Source organism: Bos grunniens, chromosome 22, assembly GCF_055505025.1.
Source record: "Bos grunniens cultivar Pamir isolate PY7600 chromosome 22, Bosgru_T2T1.0, whole genome shotgun sequence".
Taxonomy (NCBI): Eukaryota; Metazoa; Chordata; class Mammalia; order Artiodactyla; family Bovidae; genus Bos; species Bos grunniens.
This window is the reverse complement of record NC_141186.1, coordinates 5885113-5912657: the sequence shown is the minus strand read 5'-3', so window position 1 is coordinate 5912657 and position 27545 is coordinate 5885113. Positions and strand designations below refer to the sequence as shown.

The window sequence follows — 27545 nt, the reverse complement described above, 5'->3', positions numbered from 1 at the left end:
TACTACAACAGAGTTAGCTACATGAGGTAAACGTTGAATTAATTTGGTAATTATTTCACAATGTGTGTATATGTGTACACAATGTGTATATATATATTTACAGTCCAGATATGTACGGTTTTATTTGTCAATTATTCCTGAGTAAAATTTAAAAAGCTTTAAAGAAGATGATATCGAGAGAATATTTTTAATATTTTAGGTGTGACTTTGACACTGGGGTTATGTAAAATATTTTCTTATGTATTGAAGATGCAGATGGAAATACTTAGAGTAAAATGGCCCAGTGTCAGGGATTTTCTCTAAAATAGTGCCGTAAAAGAAAGAGCTAAAGTCCAGTGAAATCGTGATAATTCAAAATTCAGGTAGATGGGGGTAAGGAGCTCATTATACCACTTACTGTACTTTTGTTTATTTTTCAAAACTATCAAGAAATTAAAAACTGCCCAACCCTAACAGTCAAACTCCCAGGCATAAAACCCAGAGAAATTCCCTCTCAGGACTTGGTAGGCTGGCCACTGTGGCCTGGTTTGTAGCAGCAGGGCGTGGACTTGGACACAACCACCCTGCCCATTTCTGAGGGCATGCCTGGGCAGGAGGTGATGGCAGCGCAGGAGGATATGATGATCTGATCTGCAGTTGTTCCACTCTGCGACCCCGTGGACTATAGCCTGCCAGGCTCCTCTGTCCTCCGCTGTCTCCCAGAGTTTGCTCAGATTCGTGTCCATTGAGTCAGTGATGCTACCTAACCATCTCATCCTTCACCGGCCCCTTCTCCTGGTCCGTGGGAGGGGAAATGGCAAACCAGTATTCTTCCCACAAGAAGCCCATGAACAGTATGAAAAGACAAAAAGATCGGCAGTTAGAACCAGGGAATTCTGTGGGGCAACCCACAGCCATCAGAATAGATCTTAAAATAGAGTGCTAAGGTGAAAAGCAAGAAAAAGAAACATCTATACTACAACTTAATTCTTTTTTTATATTATACCTATAACATTATTTTTATCTAATATATATTTATATAAAATTTATACATACATTCATGTAAAACCACACTACATATTTCCCAGAGATACTTTAAAATTCTGGAAAATGTATCCAATGCTTAGAGATGGTTGCTTATAGAGGATATGGGAGTTGATGGGAGTCAAAGCAAGTCACTGGATAAAACAAAGAAGTGGCCTCACGTGGAGTAGCGATGTCAGTGTCCCAAGCCCGACAGGATAATGACCTCAGCATTTCATGCTCCAAAAGACGCAGAAATGTCCACCCAGGGCCGCCTGAATCAAATGGGAAATAAGAGAGCTAGAAACTCCATTTTTTTCTGAGTCCTCTTAAGTGATTCTTAAACACCCACAATTTAACCTATCTTCAGGGGGACCTCCTGGCTCTAGATCACTGGCTGAAGCCAAGAACAGCAGAACTCAAGCTCTGAGGAAGCGCATGCAGAGCTCCCCTCAGTGTAAACTCCTCTTTGTGTGTGTAAATGGGAATTAGTTCTGAGAATGAGCACTATATAAATGCTAATTACTTCTGGGCCAACTTAATCTCCTGTTTACTACTGAGGGAATTTCCTTTTCAGTCCACCTGTAGAGGAGGAAAAGAATCCATTGTTCCCTTCACCAGTGTTAATTATAAGAAGAGGTAGGCATAACGCAAAACGAGAGAAGAAAGGATAATATCCAATCTTGAAGAAGTACAGAGGAACAGGCAGCTTCAGATGCTGTTGATGGGAATGTAAGCCGATACAGCTCACAAATCCTATCTCAGAATTCCCCTTTATAGGAATTTACGCTCCAGAAACACTCCTCTGAATGTGCAGGGCATACAGGTAAGAACGGTCATTTCCACATTAGATTGCCATTGGAAAAAGGAAGGAAGCAGCCCACAGCTCCTTGAATATGAGAATAGTTGATCATGTCAGAGTAACTGTTTCAAAGAATAAGAATCTCTGCATGCTGTGGGGGAAGGGGATATCCCCATCCTTCCCCTTTTAGTTCTTTTGGCTGGCAATTAAAAATTACTTAAGGCAGATGAATAGGAAAAAAAAAATCAAATTTATTATGTGCATGGAGAATTCACATAGGAATGAAGAGTTCCAAAGACAGCCAGGCAAGATGAGGTATATATATTATCTGGAGAATGAAATGGCAACCCACTCCAGTATTCTTACCTTGGAAAATCCCATGGACAGAGGAGCCTAGCAGGCCACAGTTCATGGAGTCTCAAAAGAGTAGGACATGACTTAGTGACTAAACAAAGAGAAGAAATAAGGGTCTCAGACTCCAAAGGAAAGTAAGATAATTCACAGGAAGGTAAAAAATGTTAATATTTGGCAGACAGCTGTTTGCTGGGCCATCCAAAGACGGTGACACAGAGAGAACTTTGATCAAATGGGCTTTGCTACATTTCTCCCCGTCTATCACACTTAATCGTTCACTATAGTTAACCAGGAAGATAGCTACTTCCTGGGACAGGCCTCTTATTTTAAATTCTTTTAGGCAATAAGAAGCAAGTCCAAAGGTTCTTCCTGAATCTTTTACACCTCAGTTGTTTTCAGCTCAAAATAATCCGTTTGCCAAAGTGGTACATCTTACAGCGTTGTGCCCCAAACCCCGTCAGTACTAATGCGAAACATCTTTCTAAGATGTAGTCTTTCCAAGAGAGACTTCTAAGAGGAAAAAATACACGAGAGAGTACGTATAAGCTCTGTTTTTTAAAGGAGAAAATGAAAGTAAAATATTTTAGCATACAAGTTGAATGTGTGTACTCTGATTTGTTTATAATGATAATTGATAAGGCAGGATATTGGGCAAGTTCCACTTTATGTATTATGTGTCGTTGACTGGAAAACAAAAATATACAACATGTGGAAGCTGTGAGTCAAGTTTATTCAGTGTTTTACTGAGACTCTAGCCGGGAGTCAGCTTCTCACAGCTCTGAGGAACTGTTCTGAAGAGGTATCAGTATATTCGTGATTTTTATGAAGGGGTTTCTGCAGCAAGCAGGAACATTTGGTAGAAGGTTGCTGCTGGTCACAAGGAACAGATGTCTTAGTGAATGGTTTCAGTGCTTTTCTAAGGATGGGAAGGTGCAAGAATGGGGTTCATAATATTTTCTCCTGAAAACGTCTAACTCTCTGAAGGCCTGATCTGACAGTTTCCCAGTGCACAGAGTGCCTCATGGAGATCTCCACCCTGCACCCCTCTCAGGGTATGTTGTAGATCAGGGTTTGCAGTGGCTCAGGACTCAGTCCTTGTAGGACTAGATGTCGAGTGACATTATTTAGCTGGCAGGACTTGGAAAATAGTTGTATGTCAGCCAACTCTGTATTATAGTTTGAAAGAAAACAACAAAGATTGGTTGGTCTCCTAGCAAATTAAGTAGAAATCTGAAAAGTCTCTCCTCTCCTTTGCAATATACTATAGGGCTTCCCTGGTGGCTCAGAGGGTAAAGAATCTGCCTACAATGCGGGAGACCTGGGTTCAATCCCTGGATTGAGAAGATCCCCTGGAGAACAGAACAGCTACCCACTCTAGTATTCTGGCCTGGAGAATTCCATGGACTGTATGCTGCTGCTAAGTCACTTCAGTCGTGTCCGACTCTGTGTGACCCCATAGACAGCAGGCCACCAGGCTCCCCCGTCCCTGGGATTCTCCAGGCAAGAACACTGGAGTGGGTTGCCATTTCCTTCTCCAATGCATGAAAGTGAAAAGTGAAAGTGAAGTCGCTCAGTCATGTCCGACCCTCAGCGACCCCGTGGACTGCAGCCTTCCAGGCTCCTCCGTCCATGGGATTTTCCAGGCAAGAGTACTGGAGTGGGGTGCCATTGCCTTCTTCATGGGCTATATAGTCCATGGGTTTGCAAAGAATCAGACATGACTGAGCAACTTTCACTTTCACTTTTTTTCATAGGACTTAGGCACCATGCTATGAGAACACATCTTGATTAAGTAGATGTTTTGTGGTCGAGGAAGTTTACTAATAGGAAGTCACTGGCTTAAGATTCGTGGAAAATGGAATTGTTTAAGTAATCAAGGACTATACCAGCAAGAAATCCAAGTCAGCCCAAGTGCTAACACATAGAAAGAGCCAAAGAGAATATAAGTTGCGCTGAAAACTGAAAGTAACTGGTTCTCATAATAAGATCTGTAATCTTCTGATTTGGACTTCCTTGGTGCTCAGACAGTAAAGAATCTGCCTGCAATTCGGGAAACCTGGGTTTGATCCCGGGGTCGGGAAGATCCCCTGGAGAAGGTAATGGCAACCCATTCCAGTATTCTTGCCTGGGAAATCCCATGGACAGAGGAGCCTGGAGGGCTACACTCCCTGGGGTTGCAAAGAGTCAGACATGACTGAGTGACTAACACTTTCACTTTTCAATCTTCTGAGCTAATTACTTTCTTTGTTGTATCCTCCACTGGAGAGCAGGGCAGGTTTCTAGAATGAGGTGTGAAATTGCTCCTGAAGCATCCTCGAGCCCTTCCCCGAGCAGGGAAAAAACCACTTACGCCAGGAGGGAAGTCAGAGTGCAGTGACAGGGAAGGAATATGGATACTTGAATTGCAGTTACCTGGGGGCATGGGTTTTTTTTAATTTAATTTTTATTTTATATTAGATTTCATTTACAATGTTGTATTAGTTTCAGGTGTGCATCAAAGTAATTCAGTTTTACATGTGCACATGTCCATTCTTTCTCTTTTAGATTATTTTCCCCATATGTAGAATATTAGAGAATATTGAGTAAAGTTTCCTATGATATCCAGTAAGTCCTTGTTGGTTATCTGTCTTATATATAGTAGTGTGCGTATGTCAATCTCAAACTCCTAATTTAATCCACTGCCTAAATTTGTTTTCGAAGTCTGTGACTCTGTTTCTATTTTGTAAACAAGTTCATTTGTATCTTTTTTTTTTTTTTTTAAGATTCTGCATGTAATATCATACGGTGTTTGTCTTTCTCATTCTGACTTGTGATTCACTTAGTTTGATAATCTCTGGGTCCATCCCTGTTGCTACAAATGACATTACTTTATTCTTTTTTAATGGCTGAGTAGTATTTCATTCCCAGGTGATGTTAGTGCTAAAGAATCTACCTGCTAATGCAGGAGACATAATAGATACGGGTTTGATCCGTGGGTCGGGAAGATCCCCTGGAGGAGGGCATGGCCACCCATTCCAGTACTCTTGCCTGAAGAATCCCGTGAATGGAGGAGCCTGGTGGGCTACAGTCCAAAGGTTCACAGAGAGATGGACACGCCTGAGGTGACTTAAGCAAGCGCAGCATTCCATTGCTTATGCACACCTTTGTCCTCTCCCCCGTTGCTGGATGTCTAGCTTGCTTCCGCGTCCTGGCTGTTGTGAATAGTATTGCAGTGGACACAGAGGCCCGTGCGTGTTTTCGAGTTACGGTTTTGTCTTGATGCATGCCCAGAAGTGGGATTGCTGAATCATATGGTAGTTCGATTTTTAGATTTTTTAAGAGGCTTCCATACTGTTCTCTATAGTGGTTGTAACAATTTACATTCCTACCAACAATGTAGGAGGGTTCCCTCTTCTCTACATCCTCTCCGGTGTTTAGGTTTTTTGATGACGACCATCCCGACTGGTATGAGGTGATAGCTCACTGTAGTTTTGATTTGTGTTTCTCTAATAATGAGTACTGTTGAGCATCGTTTCATGTGTCTGTTGGCCATCTGTGTGTTTTCTTTGGAGAACTGTCTTTTTAGGTCTTCTGCTCATTTTTTGATTTTTTTTTTATAGTTAGCTGTATGAGCTGTTTATATATTTTGGAGATTACTCCCTTGATCATCAGTTTATCTGCAAATATTTTCTCCCATTCTGTGAGTTGTCTTTTAATTTTGTGTGTGGTTTCCTTTGCTATGCAAAAGCTTTTAAGTTTAATTAGATACCATTTGTTTATTTTTGGTTTTATTTTCATTACTGTATAAGGTGGATTCAAAAAGATATTGCTGTGATTTATGTCAGAGAGTGCTTTGCTTATGTCTTCCTCTGAAGAGTTTTGTAACATCCCGTCTTACATTTAGGTCTTTAATCCATTTGAGTTTATTTTTGTATATGGTGTTAAACAGTGTGTTCACAGCACAAACTTGTGATTAGTTCGTTGTCTTTGCACCCCCAGGGAGGGCTGCACCAGACTGTAGGAAGTGGCGAGCTGGCGTTCATTATCCAGGTCTGGAGGATTTGGGGGCAATATTCATAGCCCAGGGGCTTTGTTCCCCTGAGTTTTTAGGAAACCAGTACCTTAGATGAGGCCTCGGTGAGTTCTGCCAAACAGATGTAATAGGGTGTCAGTGAGGAGAACCCAGCTCTGGGGGCCTGGGGATGAGCAGCCAGTCTTGGCTGTATCACCGACTAGCTGGTAGACTTTGAAGAAATTGATTGCCTTTTTAGGCCTCATTTTTTTTTATCTGAAAAATGAGACTATTAATAGTACAAACCTAATTCTGTCATTCATTAAGTAAGATAATATTAAGGATTAAATAAGGTTATGATTGTAAAGTATTCAGTATAACACCTAACAGATAATTAGCACTTGATATATAATACAACTGATTCTTACCATTGCAGTTGATGAGCTAAAGCATATTTTCAGGCCAGTTTTCTTCTAGATTGTATATTACTTTCCTATTTCTGTATAACAAACTGCAATAAATATTTAGGACCTCACATGATTTCTTTGGGTCAGAAACTGGGGGCTACTTACCTGAACAGTCTCTGTTGGGGTCTCTCATGAGATGGTGCAATTAGAATTTCCACTGTGACTGTGGTCTTTTGAAGGCTTGGCTGGGGCTGGAGGATTGGTTGCAACATGGTACCTCACATGCTTGGCAAGTTAGGGCTTTTTCTGGGATGAGGTATCACTTCCCCACCGTGTGGGCCTCTTCATAAGGCTGCCTGAGTTTCCTCATGACATGGTGGCTGGCTTCCCCTGTGACGATCCAGGAGAGCATGGTAGAAACATCACTTTCCTTTATGACTTCGCCTTGGAAGTCACACTCATCACTTCCCCAATGTCCTATAGGTTACAGAGGTCAGCCCCGCTTCATGTGGGAGGAGACTATATAGGTGTGAGTACCAGGAGGCAAGAGTCCTGAGAGCCAGGATCTTAGAGGCTGGATCTCACAGACCTTAAGCCTTCCTTGGACCATATGAAACTCTAATTCTCACTTGGTCAGCATCCAGACAGTGGAGGCTTCTTGACACATGAAGATGGAAGTTTCAGGAGTAGAAAAGCAAAAATAACTTATGATACCCTTCTTTAGGGTATTACAATCCAGGAGGAAAGGTGGACATACATATAGGAAGTCAGGGCAGGGAAAGGGGTACTTATGAATCAGTGTTTTAGCTCTTGGGTGGGTAACAAGTAATAACCACAATCACAGCATTAATCAACACTTATTGAGCATAATCTTTGTGTAAGAATATACTAAGTCTCTTTGTAGTAGTTCATTTAATTCAACTCTGTAAGGGAGCAGGGGAAAGTACTATTATTCTATTTTCCAGATAAGGCAACAGAGACACAGAGAAGTTAAGTAATAGCCCAGGGATCGCACAGAATAAAATTAGATGAGATTTCTGTCCCAAAAGACTATAGCTAGAGTCCATGTTCTTAAGCCTTATATGTATCAATCTGGGTTCAATCAGGGAACCAAAAGCACCATGAGAACTATAGAATAAGGAATTTACAGTAGAAATAGACCTTACCCAGGTGTGAGAAGAGCTGGAAGAATAATGATCCACAGCTAGAAGTTGAGAGGTCATAGAAAGGTTGTGTATTTGTTGGTTGGTTTGGTTGGTTTAGTCACTAAGTCGTGTCTAACTCTTTACGACCCCGTGGATATACCAGGCTCTTCTGTCCATGAGATTCTCCAGGCAAGAACCCTGGAGTGGATTGCCATTTCCTTCTCCAGGACATCTTCCTGACCCAGGAATCAAACCCAGGTCTCCTGCATTGCAGGCAGATTCTTTCCCAACTGAACTATAAGAAAAGCTATAAGGAAGCCCATTTGCTGGTTAGGGCGCCATAACAAAGTACCACAGACTTGCCGGCTTAAATAACAGAAATGTATTTTCTCATGGGGCCCAGAAGTCCAGACCAGGGTGTCATCAGGGCTTCTTTCTTCCAGGGGCTCTCACTTTGGCTTGCAGATGGCCATCTTCCTGGGGTCCTCACGTGGTTTTTCCTCTGTGTGTGTGTGTGTGTGCCCTAATTTCCATTTTTTTTCTAAGGACACCGGTCACATTGGATTAGGGCCCACTCATATGACTTCATTTTACCTTAATCACTTCTTTAAAAGCCCTGTCTCCAAACAGTCACATTCTGAGGTCCTGGAGGTTAGGACTTACACAAATGAATTTTGTGGAGACATAATTCAGTCCACAGCAGGTCACAAAGCAGTCCTGGTGGGGATGAATGAGCAGAACCTCCAGGAAAATATGGAAGCTATGACACAGTCCAGCTACTGGAAAGGCAAAACAGAGCGGATATAGGAGTTCTCAGAGGGTCAGCCTTGCACAGTGTCACCTGGTAAGTCCTAGCTGCGGGCCTGGACTCAGCACAGTTCCCCAGGACTGGCAGTATGAAAGGAAAGTCATCAAGGACAAAGTGGACCCAACAGCACCTCGGTGTCCACCCCTCAATACCTATCACCAACACTGACCTCCAGAGCAGAGTGGCTGCCGCTCCACACCCACGTCCAAATCTCAGTTCACTGTTCACAACGCTAACCCAGACCACCTTAAAAAGGGACTCTGGGAAATGCAGTTCGAAACATAACTGAGTGGTCCACAGAACCATACTGCATATTAGATACTGTATCTCTGGGTGTTAAGGAGAAGAAAATGGCAACCCACTCCAGTATTCTTGCCTGAAGAATCCCATGGACAGAGGAGCCTGGCGGGCTACAGTCCATAGGGTCGCAAAGAGTTGTACTTGACTGGAGTGACTCAGCCTGCTTGTTGGGTGTTAAGCTGCCTCTGGAAAATAGAAAATCTGTAAAATCATTTATGTTTTGAAATACTCTGTATTGGGGTTTCCATTGGTCAGCGTCTTAAATACTATTGCACCCTATTAAATCCACAAACAAGGCCTTTGCCTCTTGATCTGAGGAGGATTATCAATTCATGATTACCTCCACTAAGGGGAGATAACTTGTATTAAGTGCTGATTATATGTCGAGCACAGTGCTATGGTCTTTTTATATATTGTGCCATTTAATTGAATAGCCAGCCTAATCAGGGTTATTGTCATGGCTGGTTTGCAGATGAGGGAGCATAGACCCAGAAGGACAAAGCGTTTTTCTCACAATCATACAATCAGTGACAATAAAAATGACAACTGACTTTTGCTGAGTGCTCGCTATGTGCCTGGCATTGTGATTGAAAAGCATATTATCAATTCCTAGACCACAATACTGGAGTCAGAGACTAGTGTTACTCCTGCTTCACTATGGAGGATGCAGTATGGCACAGAATATTTCCGAACCTTGTCCAAGGTCGTACAACTACACACGGGCAGAGCCTGTGTGGCAGAGGGACTGTGCTTATCAAACACTGTATGTGCTGTCCGAGATCGCCCAGAGTCCCTTGCAGTGAGTGTGGGCATGTGACTGCGTATGGACAGTGGGCTCTAAGCAGAAGTGATATGTGTCACTCAATACAAATGGGTTAGCTGCCGACTCGTTAGGAAAATGAACACCTTGGCTGCAGTCCTGGGTCCTCGTGCCTCTCCTGAGAGAGCGGTGAAATGTGGAGGGCATGGAGGGAGGAGAGGAAAGCACTGGGGGAGGGGCTGGGGCAGGATTGGTCTGCACGGCAAATCAAGAATCAATGTCATCTGCTCACAATTTGGACTCCAGCTAGCTGCTTAGAGAATGCAGATCACTCTTCTGTGACTAGATCCCACTAAATTGCCATTCCCTGTTCTCAGGGCTTGAGGGTGAAGGCAGCAGCATCTCTCTGACTTGGGTAAACAAAAAGGCAAAGACTCTTAGGAACAATTTAACATCAGCTCTTGTGAGCATCTCTCAGCTCTTAAGATCCTGTTACATGTTGTTCCCATGTCTGAAGTTCCCTCCCTGTTCTCTGATGGGTTAAACTATATGCCAAGGGCAAAGCCCAGTTTAGGCCTGTCTCCTCCAGGAAGCCTGCTTTGCACTGGTTAAGGGTGGGGTAGTTGTTTTCTTGGCCGCGGTTATTTGCATTACCGATACTTTCCAGGCCATTGGAGCCCCTGCTCTGCATGCTGTGCATTTGAGGACTCCTGTCAGTCCCCAGGAGTTTCCCCGGTGGCTCAGATGGTAAAGAATCTGTCTGTAATGCAGAAGAGCTGGGTTTGATCCCTGTGTCAGGAAGATCCCTTGGAGAAGTGAAGGGCAATCTCCTCCAGTGTTCTTGCCCAGAGAATTCCATGGACAGAGAAGCTTGGCGGGCTACAGTCCATGGGGTTGTGAACAGTCAGACATGACTGCCTGATTGACACACACAGGTCAGGCCCCATGTGGGCTGTATTCCTCCTCTGGTGAGGTGAAGAGTCCCAGCCCTGCTTCTCGATCATTCTTGAATAACCAGGACCCTGAAACCCCTATCCCAAATGGCCTTTGCCTCTTTCCAAGAGCTGCAGGGGTCTCTTTCCCGGATTCTTTGCACCAGAGGGCAGATGATGTAGCTGGTGTGCATGTCTGGTTCTAAAGGACAGCGAAGGTAGATCAAGTTTGGACACATGGGCGGGGTGTCCACATAAGAACCCCTGAAGTAGAAGGTAGAACCTGGAATGAGAGGAGAAGGAAGGCAACTTTCATAGTCCCTGCAAATGCTGGTAGTGGGCTGGCCGTCATAGCACCGACTCTGTGATGTTGCTCAGATTGTCCTCTACTAGACTGTGATCATGTTGTGAGGGCAGGAATTCTTCGTCATTCCCAGCTGGATGAATTCCACGTGCCTTGTTAATTGCTGCAGTGTAGAGAAGCACTTGGAAATGGGGCTGCACTGCAGTTCTCACATCTTCCCATCTGCAGGAATATTTTTGTAAAGACTGAAAGTTCAACCAGGTTCTCTCCCTATGTGCACCGTCTGCAGAATTCAGTTGCCTGGGCTGATAATGAACAAGGAACCTTCCTGGCAGACTTCCTTCCACCACCTGACCTATTTCTAAAGTGTGAAGCTTCATTTAAAGATTGGCAAAATCAGTTGACCTTGTAAAACTGTAACAAGACCACACCAACCTCAGAAAACTTGAATGCTGAATTTTCAGTGGCAAGCGGGGGAGAGAGATGGATGTGCCGTGAACAAACGAGGTTGAGACTTGCCCATCCAGCAGGATGTTTCCATTCCACCAGAGCGGAATTTCTGACCTAACTTGTTAATTTATTCAGGACCTCAGCAGTTCAGTTCTGTTTAACACTTAATTTTAAAAATTGATTTATTGAGCACATATTATGCTAAAGTGACTTTTGTGAGTCACTTGAAATTTGAGCGTGTGGGGATATTTACACAATGGAAACCAACAAACACTACAATCCAGGCTGCCTGCCTGCTGTCCACCTTGACTCACACCAGCCAGTGCTGCTTAAGCTGAGGGAAACCCCATCCTGCTCAGGAGTGGAGGACAGAAACATTTGTCACTTCTCTTTTTTAAATCTTTATTGTTTAAATCAGAGAAGTATATTTGCCTGTTGTAACACATTCAAAAGAACAAAATGTATGAAACATGAAAGACCGGTTCTCTCTCTCCCAATTTAATATCCCCTCTCCTACAGAAGTTAGCTTTGGCATATAGCTTTCTATATAGATGTTTTCTATGGTTATGCAAAGACATAAAATATTTTTTAGATAAATGGAATGAAGCTACACATATTTTTATGCTTTTTATTTCTCTAGAAGTATTTTGTGGACATTTGTCCAAATTAGACCATATAGATCTATACCATTTGTTTAAATAAGCTTCTTCATGACCAGTTAGGTCATTTCATGTCTTTGTCCTGTTTTTGCCTCTGCAGATAAAACCCCATGATTGTGTGTGCAAGTGTGTGTCTATGTCTTTGCACTTGTAAGCATATTTCTTCAGGTTGGGTTCTCAGGACTGAATTGCTGAGCTGTTAAATATCTTGGTAGATAGTGCTAAGTTATTCTGCAGAAAAATTGTACTAAGGCTCCCTGCTTCCAGCAAGCATGGGAATGTTTATTCTTCCAACTTCTCACCAACAGTAAATGTTACCAATACTCTAGGGTTTGAAAAGTTGTTTAAAGTTATATTTTATTGTTATTTTAAATTGCATTTCCCTATTCACCAGTAAGACTGAATGTCCTATTTTTCATTTGTATTCTTATTTTTCTTTTGTGAATTACCAATTCACCTTCTTTGCTCTAATTCTATTAAATCACTCATTTTAGAAATCACTTTATAGGAACTCTTTAAATAAATGTAGTTTGACTGTTAGTTTTCAATATGGATTGCAAACATTAGCTTCAAGTCTGTTTGTCTTTTAACTTTGTATTATGTCTATCCATCTAGAAGTCCTATAAAATCAAACTATCCAGGGGAATTTTTCTATAGTTATGCAAATACATAAAAGCTACTTTCTGTTATACTGATAAAGGCTTTGTATTATAAAGACTGCCTATACCACGATATATAAAAGCATCATCTTATATTTTTCTACTACATTCTGTTTTTCTCTCATATTTAAGTTCATTTGTTTTTATCTGTCCAGAATTTTATTTTTGTGTGGTATGAGATAAGGATGGAAAGGATATATGGAGAAGAAAGCTTTTTGCAGTAGTGATTATAGCCGCAAAAAAGCCCCTAGAAACAATTAAGTGTCTATGACTCAGAAAGTACCTAAGCATATTGTGGTACATCTACACCATAGGATATTAGACAACCCCAAAAAAGAAGAAGGTCCACCCCTATTTTCATGGAAGGATGTTTTCATTGTATTGGGAAAGGACACATTTCAGAGAAGTGTGCATGGCATGTACAGTGAGGGCTTATGCTTAAGGCCATGTAAAGTTTGTGCTGTTGCCTGCATCAGCTGTGACGGGATCGGGAACCTCAGGAGTTAGGCAGTGTTGCAGCCCTGTTCACCGCACCATTAACTGATACAAGTGCCGCATACTTTGCTGGCCTCTGGGGAGACCTCTCATCTCCTTGTTATTTTGATATACCCCTGGGTGTTTTTTGGGGGGGTTGGTGACTGGGCTTTCGAGAAAAGCTCTAGAGAGATTCCATTCCAAGGCGTCCAGCAGGACCCTAAAGGCATGCAACCCTTCCCACTGAACTCTAGCAGTACAGACCCTTCCACAGTGGCCTCTGTTCTCAATTTGCCAGCTTAGATCACACAGTCACGGTCCTGCTTTCTGTGAATCAGGCACTACTCTGTGAATCCAGATTCAACAAATGAGAAAAAAGTGCTTGTTGTTGTAAGTCGCTAAGGTTTGGGATGGTTTCTTACGCAGCATTATTGTGAAGATAACTGATTCTCTCCTTATTCTGTGAAAACAAAATTCTAATTTTATTGGGACAGCAGTATGCTCAGCTAAAAGAAAACATTTTTAAAGCTTCCTTCACTGTAGATATGTCTTTGTGGCTAAATTCTGTACAAGATACTGAGCCAGAGGTCTGATTGAAAGGAGCACACTTCTCTGAGAAATACACCCCTTACCCTGTCCTTCCTTTCTTCACTGTTTGTCCAATAGCATAGAGCGCTGAGTCAGATTTCCGGGAAATCTGATTGAAAGGAGCCGACTTCCCTGAGAGACACACCCCTTTAACCGCTGTCCCTCCTTTCTTCTTCCTGTTTCCAGCTTCACAGATGAAAACTGGAGCTTCACAGGCTGTCTTGGTCACAAGGTGCCCTTGGATGGGATTCAGATTCTAGGATAGTGGAGGAGAAAGGGAAGAAAGATCCCTAATGACTGTGGAGCCACCTTGGCAGTCTGGATTTCCTGCCTGAAGCCTTCTGTTAATTAAGAGCGATACGAAGCTTCTGTCTGGTTTGCTGCTGCTGCTAAGTCGCTTCAGTCTTGTCCGACTCTGTGCGATCCCATAGAGGGCAGCCCACCAGGCTCCGCCATCCCTGGGATTCTCCAGGCAAGAACACTTGGGTTCTTGAGTGGGTTGCCATTTCCTTCTCCAATGCATGAAAGTGAAAAGTGAAAGCTAAGTTGCTCAGTCGTGTCTGACCCCCAGCGACCCCGTGGACTGCAGCCTTCCAGGCTCCTCCATCCATGGGGTTTTCCAGGCAAGAGTACTAGAGTGGGGTGCCATTGCCTTCTTCGTCTGTCTTGTTTAGGGCACTTCTAATCCTAACTGATAATGTTCTTTTCAGTTCAGTTCAGTCGCTCAGTCGTGTCCGACGCTTTGTGACCCCATCAATTGCACACACCAGGCCTCCCTGTCCATCCCCAACTCCTGCAGTTTACTCAGACTCACGACCATCGAGTCAGTGACGCCATGCAGCCATCTCATTCTCTGTCGTCCCCTTCTCCTCCTGCCCCCAATCCCTCCCAGCACCAGAGTCTTTTCCAATGAGTCAACTCTTCTCATGAGGTGGCCAAAGTACTGGAGTTTCAGCTTTAGCATCATTCCTTCCAAAGAAATCCCAGGGCTGATCTCCTTCAGAATGGACTGGTTGGATCTCCTTGCAGTCCAAGGGACTCTCAAGAGTCTTCTCCAACACCACGGTTCAAAAGCATCAATTCTTTGGCGCTCAGGCTTCTTCACAGTCCAACTCTCACATCCATACATGACCACAGGAAAAACCATAGCCTTGACTAGACGGACCTTTGTTGGCAAAGTAATGTCTCTGCTTTTGAATATGCTATCTAGGTTGGTCATAACTTTCCTTCCAAGGAGTAAGCGTCTTTTAATTTCATGGCTGCAGTCACCATCTGCAGTGATTTTGGAGCCCCCAAAAATAAAATCTGACACTGTTTCCACTGTTTCCCCATCTATTTCCCATGAAGTGATGGGACCAGATGCCATGATCTTCGTTTTCTGAATGTTGAGCTTTAAGCCAACTTTTTCACTCTCCTCTTTCACTTTCATCAAGAGGCTTTTGAGTTCCTCTTCACTTTCTGCCATAAGGGTGGTGTCATCTGCATATCTGAGGTTATTGATATTTCTCCCGGAAATCTTGATTCCAGCTTGTGTTTCTTCCAGCCCAGCATTTCTCATGATGTACTCTGCATATAAGTTAAATAAGCAGGGTGACAGTATACAGCCTTGACGTACTCCTTTTCCTATTTGGAACCAGTCTGTTGTTCCATGTCCAGTTCTAACTGTTGCTTCCTGACCTGCATACAGATTTCTCAAGAGGCAGGTCAGGTGGTCTGGTATTCCCATCTCTTTCAGAATTTTCCACAGTTTATTGTGATCCACACAGTCAAAGGCTTTGGCATAGTCAATAAAGCAGAAATAGATGTTTTTCTGGAACTCTCTTGCTTTTTCCATGATCCAGCGGATGTTGGCAATTTGCTCTCTGGTTCCTCTGCCTTTTCTAAAACCAGCTTGAACATCAGGAAGTTCACGGTTCACGTATTGCTGAGCCTGGCTTGGAGAATTTTGAGCATTACTTTACTAGCATGTGAGATGAGTGCAATTGTGTGGGAGTTTGAGCGTTCTTTGGCATTGCCTTTCTTTGTGATTGGAATGCAAACTGACCTTTTCCAGTCCTGTGGCCACTGCTGAGTTTTCCAAATTTGCTGGCATATTGAGTGCAGCACTTTCATGGCATCATCTTTCAGGATTTGAAATAGCTCAACTGGAATTCCATCACCTCCACTAGCTTTGTTCGTAGTGATGCTTTCTAAGGCCTACTTGACTTCACATTCCAGGATGTCTGGCTCTAGGTCAGTGATCACATCATCGTCATTATCTGGGTCATGAAGATCTTTATTGTACAGTTCTTCTGTGTATTCTTGCCACCTCTTCTTAATATCTTCTGCTTCTATTAGGTCCATACTGTTTCTGTCCTTTATTGAGCCCATCTTTGCATGAAATGTTCCCTTGGTATCTCTAATTTTCATGAAGAGATCTCTAGTCTTTCCCATTCTGTTGTTTTCCTCTATTTCTTTGCATTGATCGCTGAGGAAGGCTTTCTTATCTCTTCTTGCTATTCTTTGGAACTCTGCATTCAGATGCTTATATCTTTGCTTTTCTCCTTTGCTTTTCACTTCTCTTCTTTTCACAGCTATTTGTAAGGCCTCCCCAGACAGCCATTTTGCTTTTTTGCATTTCTTTTCCACGGGGATGGTCTTGATCCCTGTCTCCTGTACAATGTCACGAACCTCAGTCCATAGTTCATCAGGCACTCTATCAGATCTAGGCCCTTAGATCAATTTCTCACTTCCACTGTATAATCATAAGGGATTTGATTTAGGTCACACCTGAATGGTCTAGTGGTTTTCCCTACTTTCTTCAATTTAAGTCTGAATTTGGCAATAAGGAGTTCATGATCTGAGCCACAGTCAGCTCCCGGTCTTGTTTTTGTTGACTGTATAGAGCTTCTCCATCTTTAGCTGCAAAGAACATAATCAATCTGATTTCGGCATTGACCTTCTGGTGATGTCCATGTGTAGAGTCTTCTCTTGTGTTGTTGGAAGAAGGTATTTGTTATGACCAGTGCATTTTCTTGGCAAAAATCTATTAGTCTTTGCCCTGCTTCATTCTGTATTCCAAGGCCAAATTTGTCTGTTACTCCAGGTGTTTCTTGACCTCCTACTTTTGCATTCCAGTCCCCTATAATGAAAAGGACATCTTTTTTGGGTGTTACTTCTAAAAGGTCTTGTAGGTCTTCATAGAACCATTCAACTTCAGCTTCTTCAGTGTTACTGGTTGGGGCATTGACTTGGATTACCGTGATATTGAATGGTTTGCCTTGGAAACAAACAGAGATCATTCTGTCGTTTTTGAGATTGCATCCAAGTACTGCATTTTGGACTCTTTTGTTGACCATAATGGCTACTCTATTTCTTCTGAGGGATTCCTGTCCGCAGTAGTATATATAATGGTCATCTGAGTTAAATTCACCCATTCCAGTCCATTTGAGTTCGCTGATTCCTAGAATGTCGACATTCACTCTTGCTATCTCTTGTTTGACCACTTCCAATTTGCCTTGATTCATGGACCTGACATTCCAGGTTCCTATGCAATATTGCTCTTTACAGCATCGGACCTTGCTTCTGTCACCAGTCACATCCACATCTGGGTATTCTTTTTGCTTTGGCTCCATCCCTTTATTCTTTCTGGAGTTATTTCTCCACTGATCTCCAGTAGCATATTGGGCACCTACTGACCTGGGGAGTTCCTCTTTCAGTATCCTATCATTTTGCCTTTTCATCCTGTTCATGGGGTTCTCAAGGCAAGAATACTGAGGTGGTTTGCCATTCCCTTCTCCAGTGGACCACATTCTGTCAGATAATGTAGTTAATGAGAATGTAGATTTAATTGTCTACCTGGGCTCTTGCTGTAAATATACTAAAAATAGAATGTGTGAGAGCAGAGTAGAAGATACTGGAGCCGAATGATAAGATGATGTGATGTGAAGGGGACACACTTCAAGTGATGACTGGTGAGAGTCAGCCTGTGTGAGGAGGCTGTGTGCCAGGAAGGAAACTAGTTTTGCCTTCTAGTTCTAACTATGAGCAATACTAGTGGTGTCATGTTGGGTACGTAATGTAATTTCTCAGGGCCTCCGTTTGCTTATTTGCTCATCTGCAAAACGGAAACAACGCAGTTAACTACTGTTATACACCCGAGGTCTGCAATCCGCCCTTCCCCAGATTCGCGTGTTGAAATCCTAACTCCTGGTGTGATGATACTAGGACATGAGGCCCTTGAGAAATAATTTGGTCACAAGAGAGGAGCCCTCATAAATGTGACTAGTGCCTGTATATGCAGGACCTTAAACAGCTCTCTAGCCCTCTTTCTATCACTAGAGAATACGAGAACCATTTGGTACTCTGCAACCCAGAAGAGAGTTCTCACCAGTTACTTAACCATGCTGGCAGCGTGATCTCAAACTTCCAGCCTCCAGCAATGTGAAAAATGAATTTCTGCTGTTTCTAAGCCTCCCAGTCTGCGGTACTTTGTTATAGCTGCCCAGACCAGGACAGGCAGTGTGCCAGAGGGTATCTGAAGCACACACCCACTCAGGAAGCTAGTTTTGGCTTCTGGTTCTGGCTGTGAACAAATACAACGGTGTCAGCTTGGGCCTGTCGTTTAACTTCTCAGAGTCTCAGTTTTGGTATCCACAAGATGAAGCAATACAGTAAAACCCTGTTGAGAACTTCATTGTTATAAAGTGAAATTTGTCAAAACTAGTGACTGTAAAGATTATCATCCTTACCGTGATACATTTTTGACAGTAAAACGGATGCTACTGAGCCTTTTCAGGCTGCACTGGGTGAATTGCAGCTGGGATTGGGACTGGCCTTCCACCACCCCATGGAGCAAATTTTAAGTCCAGTGTTTGGTGTACCCGTTGCTTATGATAACTCTCCTAGTTACTACACATATAATAAATGAGGACATATTTAAAATTTTTTTCCCATAAGGTAACTGTTCAGTTCAGTCGCTCAGTTGTGTCCGACTCTTTGCGACCCCGTGAACCACCAGGCCTCCCTGTCCATCACCAACTGCCGGAGTCTGCCCAAACCCATGTCCATTGAGTCAGTGATGCCATCCAACCATCTCATCCTCTGTTGTCCCCTTCTTCTCCTGCCCCCAATCTTTCCCAGCATCAGGGTCTTTTCCAATGAGTCAGCTCTTTGCATCAGGTGGCCAAAGTATTGGAGCTTCAGCTTTAACATCAGTCCTTCCAAAGAACACCCAGGACTGATCTCCTTTAGGGAGATCCAACCAGTCCATCCTAAAGGTAACTGTAAGTACAAATATACAGTCATATAGTCTTTCAGTCCAGTTTAGTTCAGTCACTCAGTCATGTACAACTCCTTGTGACCCCATAGACTGCAGCACGCCAGGCCTCCCTGTCCATCACAAACTCTTGGAGCTTGCTCAAACTCATGTCCATCGAGTCGATGCCATCCAACCATCTCATCCTCTGTTGTCCCCTTCTCCTCCTGCCTTCAATCTTTCCCAGCATCAGGGTCTTTTCCAATGAGTCAGTTCTTTGTATCAGGTGGCCAAAAGATTGAAGCTTCAGCTTCAACATCAGTCTTTCCAATGCATATTCAGGACTGATTTCTTTTAGGATTGATTGGTTTGATCTTGTAGTCGCAGGGACTCTCAAGAGTCTTCTCCTACACCACAGTTCAAATGCATCAATTCTTTCATGATCAGCTTTCTTTGTAGTCCAACTCTCACATCCGTACATGACTACTGCAAAAACCATAGCTTTGACTAGACAGACCTTTGTCAGTAAATTAACATCTCTGCTTTTTAACATGCTGTGTAGGTTTGTCATAGCTTTTGTTCCAAGGAGCAAGTGTCTTCTAACTTCACGGCTGCAATCACCATCTGCAGTGATTTTGGAGGCCAAGAAAATAAAGTCTGATACTGTTTCCATTATCTCCCCATCTATTTGCCATGAAGTGATGGCACTGGATGCAATGATCTTCATTTTTTGAAAGTTGAGTTTTAAGCCAACTTTTCACTCTCCTCTTTCACTTTCATCAAGAGGCTCTTTAGTTCTCTGCTTTCTGCCATAAGGGTGGTGTCATCTGCATATCTGAGGTTATTAATATTTCTTCTCCCTGCAATCTTGATTTCAGCTTGTGTTTCATCCAGTCTGGCATTTTGCAAGATGTACTATGCATATAAGTTAATAATCAGAATGACAGCAAACAGCCTTGACGTACTCCTTTCCCAATTTGGAACCAGTCTGTTTTTCCATATCTGGTTCTAACTGTTGCTTCTTGATCTGCATGCAGATTTCTCAAGAGGCCAGTCAGGTGGTCAATTCCCACCTGAAAACTCTTGAAGAATTTTCCGCAGTTTGTTGTGATCCACGCTGAAACTCCAGTACTTTGGCCACCTCATGCGAAGAGTTGACTCATTGGAAAAGACTCTGATGCTGGGAGGGATTAGGGGCAGGAGGAGAAGGGGATGACAGAGGATGAGATGGTTGGATGGCATCACCAACTTGATGGACGTGGGTCTGAGTGAACTCCGGGAGTTGGTGATGGACAGGGAAGCCTGGCATGCTGCGATTCATGGGGTCACAAAGAGTCGGACATGACTGAGTGACTGAACTGAACTGAACCGAACACAGTCAAAGTCTTTGGCAAAGTCAAAGAAACATAAGTAGATTTTTTTCTGGAACTCTCTTGCTTTTTCATGATCCAGTGGATGTTGGCAATTTGATCTCTGATTCCTCTGCCTTTTCTAAAAGCAGCTTGAACATCTGGAAGTTCTCAGTTCACATACTGGTGAAGGCTAACTTGGAGAATTTTGAGCATTACTTTACTAGTGTGTGAGATGAGTGCAGTTGTGCAGTAGTTTGAACTTTCTTTGGGATTGGAATGAAACCTGACCTTTTCCAGTCCTGTGGCCACTGTCGAGTTCTCCAAATTTGCTGGCATATTGAGTGCAGCACTTTTACAGCATCATCTTTTAGGGTTTCTAATAGCTCAGCTGGAATTCCATCCCTCCACTAGCTCCTCATCACTATGAAGTGATGCTTCGTAAGGCCCCCTTGACTTCACATCCAGGGTGTCTGGCTCTAGGTGAGTGATCACACCATCGTGATTATCTGGGTTGTGAAGATCTTTTTTGTATATTTCTTTTTGTGTAGTAATTCTTGCCACCTCTTCTTAATATATTCTGCTTCTGTTAGGTCCATACTGTTTCTGTCCTTTATCGAGCCCGTCTTTGCATGAAATGTTCCCTTGGTATCTCTAATTTTCTTGAAGAGATCTCTAGTCTTTCCCATTCTATTGTTTTCCTCTATTTCTTTGCACTGATCATGAGGAAGATTTTCTCATCTCTCCTTGCTATTCTTTGGAACTCTGCATTCAGATGGATATATCTTTCCTTTTCTCTTTTGCCCTTTGCTTCTCTTCTTTTCTCAGCTGTTTGTAAGATCTCCTCAGACAACCATTTGCCTTTTTGCATTTCTTTTGCTTGGGGATGGTCTTGATCACTGCCTCCTGTACAATGTCACGAACCTCCATCCATAGTTCTTCTGGCACTCTGTCTATCAGATTGAATCCCTTGAATCTATTTGTCACTTCCACTGTATAATCATAAGGGATTTTATTTAGGTCATACCTGAATGGTCTAGTGGTTTTCCCTGCTTTCTTCAATTTAAGTCTGAATTTTGCAATAACTAGTTCATGATCTGAGCCACAGTCAGCTCCTGGTCTTGTTTTTGCTGACTGTATAGAGCTTTTCCATCTTTGGCTGCAAAAAATATAATCAGTGTGATTTCAGTATTGACCATCTGGCAATATCCATGTGTAGAGTTGTCTCTTGTAATTTCCCAATAATCCCATGTTTTATGCAGCTGAATTGTGGCCCTCATTTATCCCTCTCATATGTAGAATTTTATTGTAACAGTACAGTGAACTATCAGATGACTTTCTGATGACTATCTTACAGGTGACTCTGTCCCAGGTTTGTGACAAGGATCACATGAGCATCTGTAAAGAACAGTGCTTTGAAAACCATAAAAGCTTATGGGAATATTAGGTATTTTCACCAAATGCAGGAAAAACGTGAATGACAGTAATCACACTGGAACATAAAAGTCAGTGGCAGAGAGATGACATGGGCAGACATAAAAGCTGTGTAAACAAGAAAGCAGTTCTATCTTCTCTCCAGCGCTTATCTCCGGAATATGACCTTTGGGGAAATTGTGGTGAACACATCTTTAGTCAAAAATAAGGAAATAGAAATGGAAGCAAAAAACAGGTATGCGTACAGTATTATCCAAGCTGAATTTCCCTGCCAGCTAAGCGCATTATAGCATAATTGTTATTGTCACTGACTCCAATGTGTTATTAAGTACAGAGAATTATGATGATGATTGCTGTTGTTGCAGTTGTGTAGTAAATTGACTCTTTTAAGGCACTTGAAAACATCGCACAATTTTCCTGTAGGAGCAGCCCATGGAGGGGTAGTTAGTCGCTGTGCCTGGGCATGCAAGCGTGTGAACTTTAGCCTCAGATATGTTCATCACTTGCCTTGTTCCCTGTATGAAATCGGGATGTTAGTACTTCATTCCCATTCATTGATTCACATTTAATCATTCATTTACATACACTTACTTGAGAGCTCACTACCTGCCAGGTGCTTCCTACAGCAAAGAACCATACTGCAAAGATGATGTCCGTTTCCTGCTCACATCCCCTGAACCTCCAGCCCACTTGTGAGGTTTGCAGCTGCCAGCATCCGTATCTTTTTGCCTGACGGTGTTCTTCAAGGCAGTGGAAAGTCGCTTACCATCACTCCCAGCAGCCCTTAAATAACAGCTGGTAGGAGTTTGTGTATCAGTACCCTCGCTCCCTCACCTTCAGGTGGGATAACTCTGAGGCATTTATTTTGCATAGTTTCCTGAGTCACCCCTTGGGATTAAAATTCAGTTACCCAGAATGGCAGTGACTTGATAAAACAATTTTTATTTATCGCTTCCCCTTCCTGCTTTTATTGCCCTAGTGAGACTGTCTGGGATCTCTTCCCAAATAAAGTACTTAAATGCAATCCTCATTTTAGAGTCTGCTTCTTGGAAGAATGCAAATATTCACACCATAGCATGGGATATGGAATTTAACACAGGACTTTTTTCTTATGTGAAAATGAAAGGCCATGAGGAAGTGAAGGTCTGGAAGGGGGAAGTCACAGTGTCAGAGAAACAGTCTCTTGTCATGCTTGCCTGAAGCACAGGCTGGGAAGACAGTTGGAACTTCAGGAAAATCCAAGATGCTACGTGTGCCTGACTGCTGACATGAAACTCCAAGGGAGGTGCTTGTGGAAATGGATGTGGAAATTGCTGTCTCTGCGGAATCTGTCCCTTGGACAGGGTTCAGTGAGATGCCTTGTGGTGAACTTGGGGCGACTGCTGGTCAGAAGGGCTGGCAGCCAGGAATGTGAGCTAGATGTGGACTGAGAGGAGAAGGTGGGCAACTGGGGCCCTCTGGGCCTATGGCCATTTGTTTCTCTTCCTGTTTGACCATTATGACCTCCTAAAGAAATGGCCTCTGCTTTTCTTCTGCCTTCAAGATCTCACATGACTTCCTGTTAGTCATCTTTAACCTAGAGCCATAAGGAAGGGCATTCTAGGAAATGTACTTCCAAGCCCCAGAGAGGAGTGATGGTGCCAAGTCGCCCACACATGATCTTAGAACACTTAACATATGGCCTCATCGTTGGATTTTTCTGCCTTGGGGCTCACTCTGGATGGGGAGTAGGCCACCTACAGCCCATGGGACAAATCCTATGCACTGCCTCTGATTATAAATAAAGTTTTATTGGAACCCAGGCACATCCATTCATCTTCCATGGCTGCTTTATCCCTTTTTTCCAGTGGTCATGTATGGATGTGAGAGTTGGACTGTGAAGAAAGCTGAGCGCTGAAGAATTGATGCTTTTGAACTGTGGTGTTGGAGAAGACTCTTGAGAGTCCCTTGGACTGCAAGGAGATCCAACCAGTCCATTCTGAAGGAGATCAGTCCTGGGTGTTCTTTGGAAGGAATGATGCTAAAGCTGAAACTCCAGTACTTTGGCCACCTCATGTGAAGAGTTGACTCATTGGAAAAGACTCTGATGCTGGGAGGTATTGGGGGCAAGAGGAGAAGGGGACGACAGAGGATGAGATGGCTGGATGGCATCACCGACTCAATGGACATGAGTTTGGTGAACTCCGGGAGTTGGTGATGGACAGGGAGGCCTGGCGTGTTGCAATTCATGGGGTTGCAAAGAGTCAGACACGACTGAGCGACTGAACTGAACTGAACAGTGAAAGAGTAGTTGTGACAGGTACGGTACAGCCACCAGGCCTAAAATATGCACTAACCAGCCCTTTACAGAGGGTGTTTGCCAGCCCCTGCTGTGGGTGGGGGTCTGTGGGGGTGGGGGCTGTTTTGTTAATACTCAGTTCTGTGTCTCATTGGCAGTTTCTTGCACACTGCTCGGAGGAGTCTGACAAATATTTCTGAAGTGATTGAGTTTGAGCAATAAAACATAAAGCTATACAATTGTTAACATAAGAATTGATACATTAAGAAATATAAGTAGATAAAGTTGCTGGAGAAACCAGGAGCTTTGCTCTTTGTGGCAGAATATATGAATTATTATCAGGTAGTATAGAAGCTAGCAGGAAATCTTGGATTGATTTGAAGAAGTACTCAAAAGAGAAATGTAAAATAGAAAAATTAGAAACCTTAGGTTTTAGACCCAACCCTGTCGCTTTCAAGCTGTGTGATCTAGAGCACGTTATGAAGGGCTCTCTGAGCCTCCTTTCCCTTGGCTGAGGGATACGTGTGAGAATACCGTCTTGACCGGATTCAGGTTTTTGTGGCAAGCAATGACATGATGGTGTGAAATACTCTGGAAACAGCACTGCCCAGGTAGAAGGGACTACTTTGCAATCAGAAATCATTTTCAAAATTAATATGGAGCTCCAGGTTGGTCAAGGCCATGTTCTCTTTGTACCTTCCTAAGAGTTTTAAACCTCAAAGGTTTGGCTGAGTCAACCAGGACCCATGACTGTGCCTTTGATGTGAGCCGAGACACCCTGGATGTCAGAATACTGGCTGGTGTGTTAGTGGGAAATGGCCTTTTCCTTCTTAAAACTCTTTAGGCCTTCAGTTTTCCCTGGCAGTGGGGTTCATATTTTTACAGAGCAGCATCTGATTTGTCAGCAACCTTTAGGGAGCTTATTGATTTAACACTTCTTCAGAGATACTAAGAAATACGTGGTCTGCTGGAAGCAACAGGGAGCTGTGCCTTGAAAGGGGAATATGATGGCTTGTTCCCAGTTATCCTGGCTCAGAACCTCTGGTTAGTCATTGTTTTTCAGAAAATTGTTTTAAATAAAGTCTCTGTTCCATTGGGGCAGCCTTCTTTTGCTTCCTCCCTTTCTGGCAATCGACGGGAATTGCAGTGTCCAGGTGTGGTATGTAGCACACTATTGCTGAATGGGGTCATTTCATGGTGAAATAAGCTAAATGGAAGAGAAATCTGCTTTGGTGAAATGCTGAAGTTCACTGTGTCAAAGCAATCAGCTTCCAGAAATGATTTGCAAGAACCCATTTCTTTATTGTTCCAGAGCACTAATGCAAAACAGAATCTATGGAACTGATCCTGGAACCAGCCTGTGCAAGGAGGGCAGGGCTCCTCAGAAGGAAAAGGAAGGGGAGGAGCCCTCATCTTAAGGGCTTCCCAGGTGGCGATAGTGGTAGAGAACCCACCTGCCAGTGCAAGAGATGTAAGAGACCTGAGTTCGATCCCTGGGTCAGGAAGATCCCCTGGAGGAGGGCATGGCAACCCACTCCAGTACTCTCGCCTGGAGAATCCCATGGACAGAGGAGCCTGGCGGGCTACAGTCCATGGGGTCGCAAAGAGTTGGACATGGCTGAAGTGAGTGAGCACACACACAGATCTTAGAATGAAATCCTCCAGGGTGGCACTCCCCAGCATGCTTCTGTCTCCATCTCATTCCCCCATATAGTCCCCCCACTTCCAAGGCAGGGTTGCTCTGCCTGGACTCTGTTTAATTTGTGGATTAAATAATGTGCTGTCAAGGTCAGCAAAGCCTTTTGGTTTTCTTTCCTTCCTTCACGCTGAGTCTCCTAGTGTGGGTGAAGCCGAAGGACTCATTCTTCTTAGTCCACCATTTCATCCTTTGATTTTGTCTCCAACACTTTGATTTGCAGGAGAAGTAGGAGGCAAGGGGGTGTGATGATGGTGTGGGAATATTTGAAAACTTCCCATTCAGCTGATTCAACCTTTAAGACAGGCCTAGGGGCCAGGAATCCTGCGGTTATTTATTCATCCATCCATCCTGTTCTTCCTAGGACACTCTGAGTTGTAGCTCTGAAACTCCAGAATCCCAGGAAGCCCCTCAGTCTCGTGTAAATAGAGAACTGACCTCCCTAGACCCAGTTTCATCCTCTAAGCTAAGCCACATGCCCCTACCACAACTTCTAATGGGGTGCCTTGTGCTGGGGGTTTTGGAAGTTGCCTTGGGTCTAAAGTAAGTGCTGCTTAAAGCTTTTTTTTTTAACTTTACATAATTGTATTAGTTTTGCCAAATATCAAAGTGTTTAATTCTTAGTTGTCTTCTCTTCCTTGCACCTGTTCTCTTCTCCTGGAACCCCCTGGAGACAGGAGATGAAGGGCAGCACGGGTTGTCTGCTCTAATGGCTCAAAAAGCAGCTCTCAGTGTCCGAGACATAGATACACAGGGACCCTGTGGTGAGGGGACAGGGAGAGCAGGGAGACCAGGAGAGCAGAGAGGTTTGTGGGGACCAAAGAAGAGAAAGGAAAATGAAGGTTTTTAAGAAAGTGGGTTACTTCTCCAGAGGGCTCTCATTTGGGTGGAAGTATCTTTAGGTCCGCAGCGCTGAGTTTGCATGTTGAGTGGGCCCTGAGCTGGGCTCCGGAGGTCCTTGGGTGAGGGGACACAGCCCTGCTCCCAGGGGGCTCCTCACCTGCTCTCCCGGAGGCTCTCAGCGGGGTGAGCTTGCTTCCCTGCTTATGTGTCTGGGAAGGAAAGCTTGTGCGGGGGCCACCTAGAGCTGCACGCCGTGGCCTCTGTTCTCAGCTGGGAGACTGCCTGGAGTCCTGGGGAAGAGGGAGTACCTCCGGCTTCTTGTCCTGGGATGAAGAGCTTTTGCCATCCAGCACACAGGGCCCCGGTCAATGTCCCTGGCTGGCGATGAAAGCTCCTCACAGCAAATTTGAGATGACCTGTTTGCCTTCTGGCCAGAGGGGCGAGCTCTCTGTTCTTAAGAGATATCAATCATTGTTCCACAGCCGAATTCTGGAGAATTGCTTAATCTTGTCTTTAAGGTCATCCCAGATACTGAATGGATAACTTTTCTTTTTTTTTTAATTATGGGTCTGGTTATCAGTACCTAATAGATATATTTTACAAAAATCCAAAGTTTTTCATTCTTTTGAAAAGTTAGCAACTCTGGGAATCCCAGGCCCCATTCTTTGAATAATGACAGCCCACTGGAGTTGAATAGGGGCTGTCTGTTTTAGAGGCGGCGTGAAGTTCTGGGTCCCCAAAACCAGCCCTCACGCCCCTGCTGTCTCTCACATTGTAGTGGGCAGTGGCTGTTTCTCATCCCTGCTTGCCCCTTTCTCAATTGTGTCACCTCCTGGAGCCTACAGATATTATAGTCTGCCAACCCTGAGTTAGTCTGTAATCAGGGCTAACCCTCTTCCATAGCGACAATTTGATTCTTCTTTTCTCTCTCCCCTCCCGTTCTACCCCTTCCTCCCTCCTCCCCCAGGCTCTCACTAACAAGCAGTGAGATGCTTTATGTAGAATTGGGCATCACTTGGAACGTACATAGACCAAACATTTACAGACAGTGTCCACTTCAAAATAGCCGCCTAA

At 43.6% G+C, this 27545-nt stretch overlaps 2 long non-coding RNA genes across 6 annotated transcripts in view; one reads left to right on the top strand and one right to left on the bottom strand.

Annotated features, from left to right (window-relative positions):
• The window catches only part of LOC147347952 (uncharacterized), a 146727-nt gene that overhangs the window by 112231 nt on the left and 6951 nt on the right, over nucleotides 1-27545 (top strand). The window lies entirely within an intron of this gene.
• Nucleotides 394-2271, bottom strand: LOC147347953 (uncharacterized). The gene is made up of 2 exons (XR_015150855.1): nucleotides 2171-2271; nucleotides 394-1277 (listed from the first exon to the last, which is right to left on the bottom strand). It is a non-coding gene; the product is annotated as an uncharacterized LOC147347953 (long non-coding RNA).